Genomic DNA, 15448 nt, shown 5'->3' on the forward strand with positions numbered 1-15448 from the left:
GGCGTTGAGACACTAAATTTAAATCAGCATTTTTTTTCATTTAGAAATTCATAAACTCCAGCCAAGGAAACTGACACTTGAGTAAGTATAAATTCCATGGTAATGATTATTTAAAACCCCTACTGACTATGAATTTATGCATAGGGATTTATATGCAAAATAACAAAACTGCATTATAATAGAAATGAGAACAAAGCAACGGAAATTTGTAAAAGGTTAAAGGAAGCATTAATTCCGGTAGAGGAGAGTCAAGTTCCTAAAGAATCATTTACTCATTCATTCAGCAAAAACTGTAATTATTGTGTTCATGTCATAATTCCAGGGTCTTTAGAAAGTAATGATGAATTTAAGTTAAAAGTATGTAAATTTCAAAGTATGCTTTTTGATATAAAAATACTTTTCCTTAAATAAAACTGACCTGTGCAATAAAGTCACATTTTCATTGATGGGGAGAAGAACTTCTTAAAAAACATTGTTTATAGGAAAGTGAAGGAAGAAGGCCGAGGTGATTGATTTATTAAAGAAGCAAAATCATGCTGGATATGGTATCAACAATATATTGTTTTGACAACAATAAAACTAATAAAGTTTCATTAAAAACAATAAGCAATTACAATGACTACTGTTTTTGAAGTACTTATAAAATACAAATTAGACATTTTAGTATAATTAGTCTCTATGTTGGTTGGTTTTTTCAGTTCAACTTTACAGATGAGAAAACTGAAACTCAGATAGTTTAAAATTTTATACAGGATTACACATTTAAGAAGTGATTTAAACCTGTTTGTTCAATTATAAAGCTCATACTCTCAAATGAAAATTATATTCATGATTACATTATCAATTTTATTGGCCAGTTAAAAATTTAATAAAGTAGATATATATTCAATTTGTACTACCAGTGATATAAATGAATCTAATTATGGCCTGTTGGACCACAGTTAAATGTGTTATATATTTTGATTTGTTTTATTTCATCCTGGAATATTAAATTTTCCCACTTCAACCACTTTTTAAAAATATCTTCATGCTTATTTTTTGAAAATTAAAGATAACTATGTAGTTTCAAATGCAATTTTAGATTGGTTAACCAGTGTCCATTCAGGTCTCTGCAGATTTCTGATCGAAATGAAGGCCAATAAAAATTCTTAAAGATAATTATTAGGGGGGCCCCTGGGTGGCTCAGATGGTTGGGCGTCTGCCTTCGGCTCAGGTCATGATTCTGGGGTCCTGGGATCGAGCCCCACATCGGGCTTCTGGCTCAGCAGGGAGCCTGCTTCTCCCTCTCCCTCTGCCTCCCGCCCTGCTCATGCTCTCTCTCTCTATCTCTGTGTCTCAAATGAATAAATAAAATCTTTAAAAAAAAAAGATAATTATTAGAAGAGTTGTTCAAGAAGTGAACTCTATGGAAGAAAATATTTGCAAACCATGTATCTTATAAGGGGTTAATCTTCAAAACACGTAAGGAACAATTACAACTCAATAGCAAAAAAACCCCCAAGAACCTGATTAAAAAATGTGCAAAGGACTTAAATAGATAGTTCTCCAAAGAAGACATACAAATGGTCGACAGGTATCTGAAAACATGTTCAACATCACTAATCATCAGGGTAATGCAAATCAAAACCAAAATGAGACATCTCCTCATACTTGTTGGGATGGCTATTATTAAAAAAAAAACAAAAGACAACAAGTGTTGGTGAGGATGTGGAGAAATTAAGACCCTTGTACACTGTTGATAGAAATGCAAACTGATGCAGCCACCATAGAAAACAGTATGGAGGTTCCTTGAAAAATTCAAAATAAAAATACCATGTGATCCAGCAATCCCACCTCTGGGTATTATTTAACCAAAAGAACTGAAATCAGGATTTTGAAGAGATAGCTGCACTCCTGTGTTTATAGCATCACTATTTACAAGAACCAAGGTGCCAAAACAACCTAAATGTCCACTGACAAATGAATGGATAAAGAACATGCTATATATACAGATAATGGAATATTATTCAGCCTTAAAAAAGGAAAGAAATCCTGCCCTTTGCTACAACATGGATGAACCCTAAGTGAAACAAGCCAGACACAGACAGACAAATACTGCATGATTCCATTTACATGAGGTTTCTATTATCGTCAAATTTATAGAATCAAAGAAAGGCATGGTGGGTGCCATGGACTGGGGGAAAAGGAAATTTGCCATTACTAATCAATGGGCATAAAGTTTCAGATAAGCAAGATAAATAAGCCCCAGGGATCTGCTGTACAACATTGTACCTACGGTTAACATTATTATTATACACTTAACAATTTGGTGAGAGGAAGATCTCATATTAAGTGTTCTTACCACAATAAAAGAAAACTTAAAAAAGAGAACACACAAAAAATGAACTTTCTCACTCAACGAGAAACGTAAGCAAAATTGTCTAGATGGAGGAGCAGTTTAAATAGACTACCTTTGTCCATTAAAGTGTCTTTCAGTCTACTTGGTTTCTTTAGTTTCTGGAAATCATAGCTGCCTCTCTCATGACCTTCATTATAATCTAGACAGTCACATCGACATTTCTCCCAGAAAGCCAGATAAAGCACAAATTTAGAAAGTCTGAGCATGGCATATAAAGCTGCCTTTGACGATTATAACTGAAGAACAACTCTGTGGGTGTTTAAAAAATTATTCCAGTTATGTGGTTCAGTCTCTTGATATTTAGTGGTAGCCAATTATGGCCCACAGGCCAGAAAAGGGACTGATCATTGTCTGAAGACATGATGATAAAGTGGACAGGTGAAACAGATTCAGCTTTTTTTTTCCCCCCTTATAGGTAGATGTTGATGGACATAATGAGAGATTTAAAAATCTGACACGGCTTTGATCCGTTCTTTGATGCTTCCTGCTGTTGTCTATGATGTGACTCTTTATAAAATATGGTCAGGTAAAAGAAAAAGCCAGGACATAGTTTCTCCCCATTAATGATTAATAAAAATGACTTGGCAAATAGAATTCTGAACACGGGCAAATGTCAACAGCACAGGAGGGCCCCTACACAGTAAAGAAAGACATTTTGGACATTGTCACACTAAGCTACTCTCTGGTCCCTGATGCTGCATGCTCTCACGGGGTGACTCTACACCTACTTTTATCTTTTCCACACGCCCTGTCTCGCATGTTACCGCTCGTAAAGTGATTACACCTGCTTCAAGACCAAATCAAACTTCCTTTCCAGCCCTCCCAGCTGGGACGGTCATGGCCAATTTCACAGCATCTGGTACGTGCCTCTATTACTGTTCTGCACCACGGTATTGTATGTATTTGCCTGTATCTCTTCTAGACATGGTGTTATTAACTAGTTTTGTGCTATAGATCCTTTTGGCATCTGGCGAAGCATATGGAACACTTCCCAGAATGTTTTTAAAAGCATCAAATAAAAAGAAAATCATATAGGAAGACAAAGGAAATTAGATTGTAATATGGTTACCAAATAGTAAAGATAGGAATATTAGACGCGATTAATGCACTAGTTGAAGGCATAAGGATTAATATAAATTCAAACTAGTGGTTAATATCAACCATCTTTCAAAATATCTGCAACAACTAGGATCTGATATAAAAATATTGGTGATAAATTCACAGATATTGCTAACACCGTATTGTATCACCTGACTTCATAATTGGAAAGAAATGCTAATTTTCAGTTAGAGGTTAGGGAAAATAAGGCTGCATTTTTTTTTCCCCTCTCCCGGTTTGTGGACCCCAGATTCAAAAGCTTGCAATTTGACTGCACGGCCTCAAGGGCAGAGTTTTTGATTTGTTCCTCCTTGAGTCATTAGGACAGAAGAGAACCACCGGCACAATCCAAGCACTCCACAACGTCTGCTCAGTGGTGGCTGAGCTGTTTCGAAGGCACGGAGGCTGATTTTATCACTGCCCTTATCACATCACAACAAACGAAGAAATTGGCTATTTTCGATTCGGTTCAGCAGTGGGTGCCACACCTGGTGCTACATATATTCTTCTGTTTCCACAGACAGAAGCTTGAAAACGAAAACTGAAAAGCATCTGTGACTCAGCAATTTGTGTTTGTTACATTTTGTCTCTCCTTCCCCCTAAGTCAATAGACGACCACGGAGATGTTGATAATGCAGCTGATAATGTCCTCATACTTCACGTGGCTTCTGTGGTTACAGCTTAAATCTCTAATCACAGAACCTAAGCCATCTCTACAACCCAGCCTGAAGATGGGAGAGGGCAAGTATCACGAATTTCAGCCTTTCAGATAGAAGGTTCTGACACCAACCGTACTGATGCGCTGCAAGACGTTCCTCTATTAGTGAAGGTGAGAAAAACAAAAGGCTCTGACTAGTGGCGATTTCTTTATTATATTAAGAAGCCCACCCAGTTCTTCTGGGGAAAAAAATGAGCCTATCATTTGGATGTCTCGCAATAAGCTGCTTCCTGATATCATATAAACCAATAATCTATGGTTAACTTTTCAGCTCTCACCTGTTTTATTTTTAGCATAACATTCGGTATAGCTATAGGTGACTTCTTATTATGTTCAATTTAATCAAATTAGATGATCAACAAAATGACAAATGCCATTTATCTTACTGTGTTTTAATGACACAATGCCAGCAATGATACCTCTCCATTAGTACAAAAAGCAACTATATAAAATAAATATCTCAAACATTTGCCAAATAGATATAATATATATAACATATATAATAACTTACAATAATGTCTACTATAACCGAATTAAAACAAGGAGTGAGACAGTTTCCAACTTTCCCAACCAAAACTTCTTTCTAAATTCAGAAAAGTTTTTTTTTTTTTTTAAGATTTATTTATTTATTTATTTGACAGAGAGAGATACAGTGAGAGAAGGAACACAAGCAGGGGGAGTTGGAGAGGGAGAAGCAGGCTTCCCGCTGAGCAGGGAGCCCAATGCGGGGCTCGATCCCAGGACCCTGGGATCATGACCTGAGCCGAAGGCAGATGCTTAACGACTGAGCCACCCAGGTGCACCTAAATTCAGAAAAGTTCTAAGAGATTTCATAAGGCTATGCTGCTTATTAACGTTAAAAACATCATCAGATAATTGCTTGAAGAAGAAAATGGGCTTTTTTAGTAATAATAACAAATGTGTCGCATACCTGGAAGTATATCAGCCTTATCCCCTTTGAGTAAAAAAAATAAGATCTTGGTAAAATATGATGAAAGATCCTTACGGTGTAACTTGATCATAGTCTACCTGAGTTATAACTGTTGGCATTATTATCCTAAGAATTGATTCTTCTTCATAAGACTTTATTATACTCACTATAAGAAATTAGCCCTTTGCACAGCATTAATATAATATTAATTTATTCAACATGTAAAAGTAAGAATATTAACTGCCCATGTATAAGAAAATAAATATGCTAGGCACTGTTCGTTACGTTAGCCATTTGATGGCTCATCATTCTCTTGATCTCAGAACCAGAAGTGCAGTACTCAACAAACTAACTGGAAAAAAAAAGTTTTTAATGTAAAAAGTATAGAGTTCTTGATGTTTGAACAAAGATGAGCTTTTAATACTTTCCAAATGAAAAAAGAAATAGGTTTGTTCTCCTCCTGGCTCTAGTAAATAGGAAAGGCGATTGCAAAGCAGGTATTCCAAAATATGAAACAAAATTATCATTGCTGAAAAAAAAAAATCTAGCATCTGTTGCAACACAGAGCCATTATAATGCAATTAGACAGACTAAGGACCAGATGCTAAGGAAGCAAAATTTAAAAGATAAAGCATGGTATTATTTTGGTTAATGAATTTAATTCTAAATGTTACAGGAATGATTCATAGACTTTTTTCCCCTAAAGATCGGTTGTCACATGTTCATAGTGCATTTTAACATGATGCCTATGTAATATATTGAGAGAAGTAAATTGTCTCTCCCAGAATATTAGATGTTTTAAAATGATTCCACTGTAGGTACTCTCACAGGTAGATGAATAACTTGCCAATGGTGATATATGACTCTTTACATTTATACCTCAAAAAGAGTAAGAAATAGGTTATACTATAAACGGAAGATAATTTTATGGGACATGATCAAAATGAAATATATTTTAGAAATATTTATCATTTCCCCCCTAATACTCTCAATCCCCTATTATTGTGTCATGGGAATATATGCCAAAATAATTCTGAAGATACAATTTAAATACTACTTCAAGAAATATGTAGCTAAAAGTTAAAGCCCTTTAGCATGTTCACATTTTATATTTCCATCTACAGTTGCCTCTAGTACTCATTATTTTGAAAATGAAAATCTCCTGTACAGTAAGTTTGTTAAAATGAAACTTCAGATCATACCAGAAGGGCATAAATAGGAAACAAGAGAAGAAAAACAAGTAACACACGAACCTGCTAACTCATATTTAACAAGTTTACTTTATCAAGTTGAAAATAAATTGGAGAAGCAATTATTATGCAAACATAAATAATACTGTATTTTCATAGATGTGTAACAGTAGCTCACTCAAAAAGTAGAATCTGTGTTTTCTTAATATGGTCTGTATTTAATGCTTTTGTAACTTACTATACAAGGGAATAACTTCGACATCCCCAGATTCCAGTTCCCAGGGAAGAATGATCAGACCAGGGAGGTACGTTGATTTTAATTGTGCTCAACCTTGATGACTCAAGTTCTCCTACAGACTCTCTATCTTAACAGCAATCACTTAGGAAAACTGTAAGTACTTATTACAAAGCAGTGTACCTCATTTGGATATTCAGGAATTGATCAATCTGTAACAAACATAGGAGGAGCATTGAAAATACGCTGGAAAACACCACCTCAGCATTAATGATGACTATATGATGAGAACGCACCTTTTCTCACTTATGCTTATTACTAAACATCTGTCGGATAAATTAATGAAATTCCCACATACCATATTATTTTTAGCAACAATAACAAATCCATAGATGAGGAAAGCTAATTCTTTACTTTCTTCTGAGACATTCACTCCACATACAGTTAATTTTTCTCAAGCTAAGTGACAGAAAGCTAGAATATATTATGTTGCAAAGCCAGAAGTGACACGATTGGCCATCACAGACAAGGGAAAAACATTTTTCCTTTTTTTTTTTTAAAGATTTTATTTATTTATTTGAGAGAGAGAGAATGAGAGACAGAGAGCATGAGAGGGAGGAGGGTCAGAGGGAGAAGCAGACTCCCTGCCGAGCAGGGAGCCCGATGCGGGACTCGATCCCGGAACTCCAGGATCATGACCTGAGCTGAAGGCAGTCACTTAACCAACTGAGCCACCCAGGTGCCCAAAGCATTTTTCCTTTTAATGAAAGTGTAATGCGGGGATTTCTTGAGCAAAAGGAGTTAGAGTAGAGGAATATTCCTTCTGTGGACTGTGCCTAAACTACAGATAAATATGATAAATATATGGTTGCCAAAGGAAACATTTCTCTGAACACAGTATTAGTCATACAATGTTTAAAAAATTATCAGGCATTTACACTTTTGTAAACAACATGGAGAATATAAAACATTGCACCTGCTCTCAAGAATTTTATAAAATAGCTACCGAAACAAAGAAAATCCACAGGAAATCATTAGCAAGTAAGTAAGTTGAGAACTGGGTAAAAATGTGGAACAAAAGTTCACAGAATGAAGTGAGGTTTGAAGCAGTTAAGTAGCTACAATACTAGAATGGATTTTTGAAGATGGTAACACTTTAGAACCAAAAGGAGTAGAGAAGACTCCAGAAAGGGAGAAGGAGCCTACCAGGATCAGAGTGAGGGAACTGGCCTATGCAAGAGACAGAATATTTCAGGCTGAGAATATAAAGAAAACACATCTAAAACCGTTAAGAGCACACAGTCAGAATGAGAGGATTCATATTGCTCTTGACTTAAAAGAAATTCTACTAGACTTGAGAGATACCGAGCCAATCTGCTAAAGGCCTTGGATGAATTTTTGTGACATAGTTATTAAAAACACTGTTATTAAAAGTAACTCATCTTTATTATCATATTTTACTTTTTTGCACTTAATTTTATTTGATCCCTGGAATTAGTGAAAATAGTCAGGAAAAGATCATTATTATGTCAGTTTTTCATTTGTATTTTTTTCCCCATTTTGTTGAGATGTCATTGACGTATAACACTGTGTAAGTTTAAGATAACTAACATAATGATTCAATACATGTATGTATTATGAAATGATTAAAACAGTAAGGTTAGTTAACACTTCCATCACCTCATGTAGGTACCATTTTGTGTGTGTGTATGTGTGTGTGTGTGTGTGGTGAGAACATGGAAGATTGACCCTTTTTTGGATGCAAAGACCGAGACCCCCTAAGATGAATGACTGACTTAAAGGCATACAATAAGCATGGGAGTTGGGACTCCTCTCATATGTCCTGATTACAAAACCAATACCCACTTCTATAATTCCTCACGTTGTTGAGAATCTGAAACTTTTATCACGAAAACATGTCTAGAATGTCTGAAATCATACCTTAATAGAAAATGGAGAAAAAAAATCCATTGAAGGATTCTCTCAACTTGCTTAAATTTGCATGTAAATTATCCTTTGTACCCTGTTATTGTGGGACAAAACAGAGGCAGAAATGATGAAACAAGCTTACCACTGAAGACCTGACTACTCTGGAAATTTAGACAATTCAGGTCATTAGTCATGGAGTCCTAAGGGAAAAAAGTATGCCTGATTCCACACTAGTAAAGCCTGAAGCTCCCTAATTTACATCCCCTACTTGGCTGAAGATATCAGATGTGTTCGGGTTGGACAAGTTCAAGACTCTTGCTTGAGTAATTTTAAGGAATGTAACATGGCCTGAATAGTAATTGGTTATTTAATAACCCTGCTTGCAGAGCCAACATAAGCTTGCCTTACTCTTAAGCACAGAATAGGACCAACTGCCTTACTCAGTGCTAGGAAGAGAAACCTGCATCTGCATATAAGCTTTAAAGTCAACCTGACATGAAATACTGAAATACATTTTGAAAATGAATGAATTAGTGATAAAATTAATGAGAAAACTAAAGTCTCCGGAATGAAGTATTTTTGGCATGTGATCACCTGATACACTGCCCTCAGAAGTCCTCAGCAGTTCAGTCTGCTGAGCCACTCAGCATAGCTGCTCTTGCATCATGGGTATTATATTAACACCAAGACAACTTGACTGTTTGTCCTTGTGTCACATCACATTTCAACACTAACTTTTACTCCATTTGTCAGTCTCTTTCTCCACCACAATATGCCCCTTTACCAATTTGAAAGGGCTTCCCACTAAAACTACTACTACCAACTACAACTTCTGTATCTGACACTAACTCTAAACCCCTCACCGAGGAACTCCTCGTCATCTTTAATATGAGCTTCACTCACGCCCATGTCACACCATCCACACTGTGTGATGTCTAGCCTAGCCTGGGCTCCAACCCACCATTTCCGTGTTCCATACAAAGAACAACACCTCAGACCACACGTATCTGCTTCCACACGGTCCGGAGTACTGAGTTATAACCAGTGTCTTCTTTCTCCAAATGTGTCCTCTTTGCTAGTGAAACATCAAACAATGTAGAGATTGCACCTCAGGAAATTACTATTTACCCACCATCAACCAACCCCGACTCTTCTCTTCTCATTAATGCATGCAGCAAAAATGCAGATTAAGCTAAGACGATGTGCCTGGCAAGATGCTTGTTACTGTATATACAGTGATAATCAAAGCTGCTAGAGGTTGAGTGAGGAAAGCACTGTAGGCAGACACAATAGCAGAAATGACAGGTCAGTGTGGCCAAAGTGCAGCAAGAACCCAGAGGAGGAGGAGGAGGAAAGACATGGATCTCTGAGAACAATAATGCTTTTAAACCAGATAGGAACACAACCTGGTTTACATTTTTAAAAGATCACTATGGATGCATTATGGCGAATGGAGCAGAAGGGGTCAAAAGCACAAGTGGCAGAGACAAGGTGGCGGGAGGTATACTGCCATGTTTAGCAGTAACTTAGAATAAGATAAAATCGAAAGATATGGATGACGTCATCTACTTTCTCTGCTGTTCCATGCGTCTTTTATTCATGCATTGTGACAATCTGGCACGTTTCCTAGAGCAGCTCTTCTAAACCTTTCCACTGCTTTTCAGGTTTACAAACTGTTTCCTTCTTCTTCACTTCCTGTTCCATCTTGATGGATGACTGTTCTTTAGCTACTAAACACAGCACAGTCATCCGGTGGGAGCTCCCTCGTGCTCCCTCCTTCTATCATCTCCACTGCCCTTGCCCTGATTTTTAAGCATGTGAAATAATCGATCTCCAACGCTCTGTGTTAATTTGGATTCTCCCCAGACCGACACCAAGGTGAGGACTTAAGGGTGCAGAGTTTTCATTCTGATTTCAGAAAGTACATGTTGGGGGGGGGTGGAAGAAAGTGAGATTTAGGAAGGGAGAAGAGGTGAGAAAGGATGTATTAATGAGCACATCAGTAATGGGAGTCAGGGGTTCGATCCCTTTGGTGACCCTCTGAGAAGCAGTGTGCAGTGTGGACCATGCCTCAGAGCCATCCTGCCAGAGGAAGAGGAGGCTGGGGCACTTTCCAAGGACTCCCATCCCCTAGTAGTTAAAGTTTGCTCCTAGTGATATCACTCCCCTTTCCCCATATTTCTGGCTCACTCTTATTTGCAGCAGAGTAAGCTCCCATGGTGCCAGAGTAACTTCTCGGGCAGAGCAATAAAGCAAGAGACAGGAACTCTGGAGATGGTGAGCCAGGAACTACAATGAACTTGGGTGGGGAAAGAAACATAGAGCGTGCAGTTCTAGCACCCTCTATGCCCGCTGCACCCCACCCCCCACCGTTAAGACCTTGTTTATTTCTCTCCTCTACTGAAGCACTCCTTAAAGGAATTATTGTTATGAGCTACATAAGGGACATATTAAGTCATCTAATCCAACCCCCTTAATTGAAGATTTGAAAACTAAACCCCCAAATTCTTCAGTTAATTTTGGGGATACTATTTGCAAACTTTTGCTCGGCCTATAAAATGTATATTGTGCTTTATATATTTTTATAGTGTTTTATATATTTTTAGGTGCTCAATAGTATGAACATCCATTCTAATACCTTGATATCCCATTGCCTTCTGTCAATATGTACTACCTCCTACTGGTTCACAAACGTACAAATCTAAGCCAGTATCTGTTGAGCTTTATAATCTCTATTCAAGACTCAGTTGAAAAAAATTGCAGACTTTTAAGAATGGGCTAATTGGAAATATCTGAAGCACAAAAGCTATTTATGTTCCAAATCCTCCCTACAGAATATTTTTATTTGTGCTATATACGGCCTTGAGTAGAGGTATTGTTTGTATTGTTGTTTTGTAGTTGTTTTTTAAACCTATAGAAATATTTTGAGGGTCCTGGAAACCTCCAAGATAAGTGTTTAAAAACTGTGCTTGCAGGAGTCTGTCAGTATTTTGGTAAACAGTATCTGAAGCATAACTATAGTTTATTTGAACAGCAGGCTAGTTCACACAGAAACTGTTTTATTCATTGGAATGGCTTCACATGTGGTATACTTTATTTTTAATTTGGTTTAGTTTATGATTAACAATTATGATTCCAAAGGTGGTTAAATAACATAATCTGTTGCATAAATGATACTCTCTACAGCAAGGGGCATCAGTTATATATATTTTTAACTTAATTCACAGTGAACTTATTTGTATCAAAAACCTTTAAGTCAAATAATCTACTGCAACTAGCCATGATGAATCATTTCATTATCTTCAATTATATGGCAAGATTTTTCCTCCTTGCTCTTCTTCCAAAGGGCTTTGTCAGACACCACTGATGTTCATTTTTATTGGAGAGAGATTCATCTAGATTTCCTGATAAATTTGTGAGAATGTCAGCACCCTTACTCATTATTCTCTTAACTTTCCAAAAAGTCTCTTTTTTGAGAATCTCTTAACTTTCAGAAAGAAAAGAAAAGAAAAACCCCTTTGACATATTGTATTTTTAAGAGACTTGAGTTTCAAGGAACTTTTTTCTAGGTCCATGCTCAATCTTGGCTTGAGTCTTGAACATGGAGTAAAGTGAAGCAGAACCATTTTTCTGCTTTTGGCACCTTCAAAGCGGCCTAAGAAAGTACACACAGGTGGGGACCTCCCTCCACCCTTTCATTCCTCTTTCTTACCTTCTCTTAACTATATTACCAACACCTTTCCTAAAACAGAGGGGCTTCAGTTTTGCCTGGCTAGGAAAAAAAACCCATCTATTTCAGGTTTTCCCTTCCCCCCATTTCCATTTCAAGTGCTGGCTATAATAAAATGCACTGTGTGTGTGTGTGTGTATGCATGTGTGTGTGTCTGAAGAGATATGATTTTGGCTTGACCATGAGGAATCTGGAAACCGAAAAGGTGAACAGATGATCATATCCCAAAAGACTCAAATGAGTTTGTCAAAGAAATCTAGTATTAATAAGAAAAACAAACAAAAAACCCCCAAATGCCTTTTGTTCTCACATTCAGTTAATGATCTAATAGCTATCAGAATAAAATGTCACAGATATTATTCATTTGCCAAAATTAACGGCATTAAAAATTGAAATAAAAATACCCCCTTCTTTCTTTCCCTGGGCAATTTTGCCTGTAGGATTCATTTGTAGAGCTAGTTTATTGAACACTTGTTACATTCCAGACAGGATTAAGTGCTAAGGACTCAATGATGAAAGCCAAGGGATATGAGAGCCCTGGTAGAGTTAGTGTTGTTGTTTTTTTTTAATTTATATTCCAAATTGCCATTAAAGATGGCTTTATTTTCATAATAAAACCATAATTTATCACCATAAATATTATCTATTTTAGTAATCATCAGCTGCTTTAATCATGAATGGGGAAGTGAAAAGTAATAAACTGATAAGTGAACCAGGCCACAATAAATCTCTTGCTATATTATTTGAACATTAGAAATATGGCACATTGCCTTTTAAGCATCACCCTCTTTCATCAACTTGGAGTAGTATCAGAATTAAAATTGCATGAAAATGCCATCATAGCTCTGATGATTTCTGAAGCCTATATAGGTAGCATGTGCTAGGTAAGACTAGACAAAAAGAACACCCTATAAAACTGAAATAAATGACAGTATCTACTTTCTTGATGCACTTCATCAACAAAATTGCGAGGATGAGTGTAATAAACATTTCTACTTCCTTAAAGGCCTCGTACTCCCAACTCTAAGTTACCAACATCTAAATTTCAGTAAAAGTCAATTATCCATATTATACATTGAATCTAAATGTTGTACCCCATTAGAACATATCAAAGCTTAAATTTTACTGAATGAAATGGACCATAACGAATGAGCATGTAACTTAAAAAAAACAAAAACAAAAACAGGAAAGACGACAATTTTTTGAACACTTCAATTCAGTTATTAGCATCTTAAAAGATGTGTTTTAATTTTTTCTTAGGCATTATAATTAAGTAAAAACCCAGTCTTCTCAGGGTTTAAGTTTGCAAACTGTGGTTTCAGAAAAGTGCGTTGGAGAAACCTTCGATTTTTACGGACCCAAAGGGGTAGACTTGATGTACAGTGTGGACTCAAGTGCTTAAAAGACATGGATCATGTTTTCATTTTGTTAAAAGTATCACAGACTGAATCTTTACTGAGGGAGGTAGCTCGGGGAATAAGAATCAAAAGAGTAATTAAAAATGGATTCTTTATATTACATATTTGAGAACTGCTGACCAACTGTTTACTTTAGCAATGTTATTGCTAATTTCTGTGGAACAATAATTTCCCAAATAGGTATTTGATATTTTAATGTGTTAATCATTAATGGAACAAATGCCTCAATTTTGTGTGGGCAGTGTGTTTATTTTCTTGTGCAGTGGGCAACTTCTCTAAGCAGTGTGTAAAGAGTACCCAGGTAACCAGATGAAGGGAAAGAAAATAAGTGTTCTGTTTCTAATAATGAATATCAGCCAAGCTCTGTTTTCCCCCCATTCATTCAACAAGACGTTTATTGAATCCCCGCCATTTACCTGACACATAAATCTCAACCTGTTGACTATTTCTTGAGCTCCTATTGTATGCAATGCATTGTCTAAGTTCCTAAGTCTTTTGTCCTTTTATCAAAAATATAAACTTTCAGAGAGCCGAACCTTTTCTTTACCCTTTTACCTCCCACCCAAGTGAGATAACCTAGCCATCCTTGGTGACTCATCATTCTTCCAATTTCCCATGAGTCTATTCCCTCTACCTAGAATGTCCTCCAACTAGATAAATCCTCAGGAGCCAAAGTCTTATTCTACTTGAATCCTGGCGAGTCTGACTGATAAATGAGAATCTTCTCATGTTGGCAGTGCTTCTCAAAGTGCGGCCCCCACACCAGCAGCATCAGCATCTCCTGGAGAGAACCCTTTTAGAAATGCAAATTCTTGGGCCCCCCCACAGGAGAACCGGATCAGAAACTCGAGGTGGGGCCCAGCAAGCTGTATTTTAACAGCTCTCCAGGGGATTCTGAGGCCCTCCCAAGGCAGGGAGAGCCACTACCTTCTTCCAGAGCTTTTCTGAAGATCAAAGGAGAAAAATTATGCCACGGGGTTTTGAAGGAAACAAATAAATAAATCAAGGACTATGTAAGCATAATTTACTAAATAGGTCAAGGATTGTTTTTAACTTATTTTTCTGTTTCTCTATTTCCTCCTTAGTTTGTACATGCATTTAAAGATAATCTCAGCAATGTCAGCAAGCTTGGTGGCATAGTTCAAGCTGTGAGGGTTCAATAAATAGGTCGGTAAACATTGCAAATCAACACAGCTTTTGATGAAATGTCAAGCAAGACAGAGCTTAGCTATATTCGGCTCAGCTTGAATTCATAAACCATTAACTGGCCTCTGTACTTCCAGGACAATCTGTCCGATGAATAAAACACAAACAGAAAAATAATAAAAAAAAATCTTTAGAAAGAGATTACTAAAAGGCAACCTTTAAGTGATAAATGGCAACCACGTAGTTCAGAGCAGATGAGAGAGAAGTCTTGCAACAGTGGGTAGCTTCTCTTACAAATCAAGTTATGGAACAGCGTGGGATCAAAATATACTTTTTAACTTTGGACTCTTTAATATATATTCATAATTTTAAAAAGGCTTTTTTCCATCCTACTCATTTAGCTCTGCCTTGCCCCCCAAACTAGACATCTTCCTTCCTGATGACAGAAAAACTTGTCGGAAGAGATAGGAATTTTAACAAAATTGCCCTAATTTAGGAATTAATGTACTTTTAATATACAGTTTGTACATACTGATAACAAATCTTTCCTGATTTAGAATTTTAGGATCTCTTAAAATTAAAAAAAAAATAACAACCCACAGGTAACATGACTAATCATAACTCCTTTTTACTTTACTTTACTTTACTGCTAGCA

At 36.6% G+C, this 15448-nt stretch overlaps 1 protein-coding gene across 6 annotated transcripts in view; it reads right to left on the reverse strand.

The window, feature by feature from the left end:
* DMD (dystrophin) overlaps positions 1–15448 on the reverse strand; it is a 2113108-nt gene that overhangs the window by 2009894 nt on the left and 87766 nt on the right. The gene's annotated exons all lie outside the window — the stretch shown is intronic.

The sequence above is a fragment of the Mirounga angustirostris genome, unplaced genomic scaffold (genome assembly GCF_029215605.1).
Source record: "Mirounga angustirostris isolate CCGP_5_RB_7025 unplaced genomic scaffold, mMirAng1.0.hap1 SCAF_11, whole genome shotgun sequence".
Taxonomy (NCBI): Eukaryota; Metazoa; Chordata; class Mammalia; order Carnivora; family Phocidae; genus Mirounga; species Mirounga angustirostris.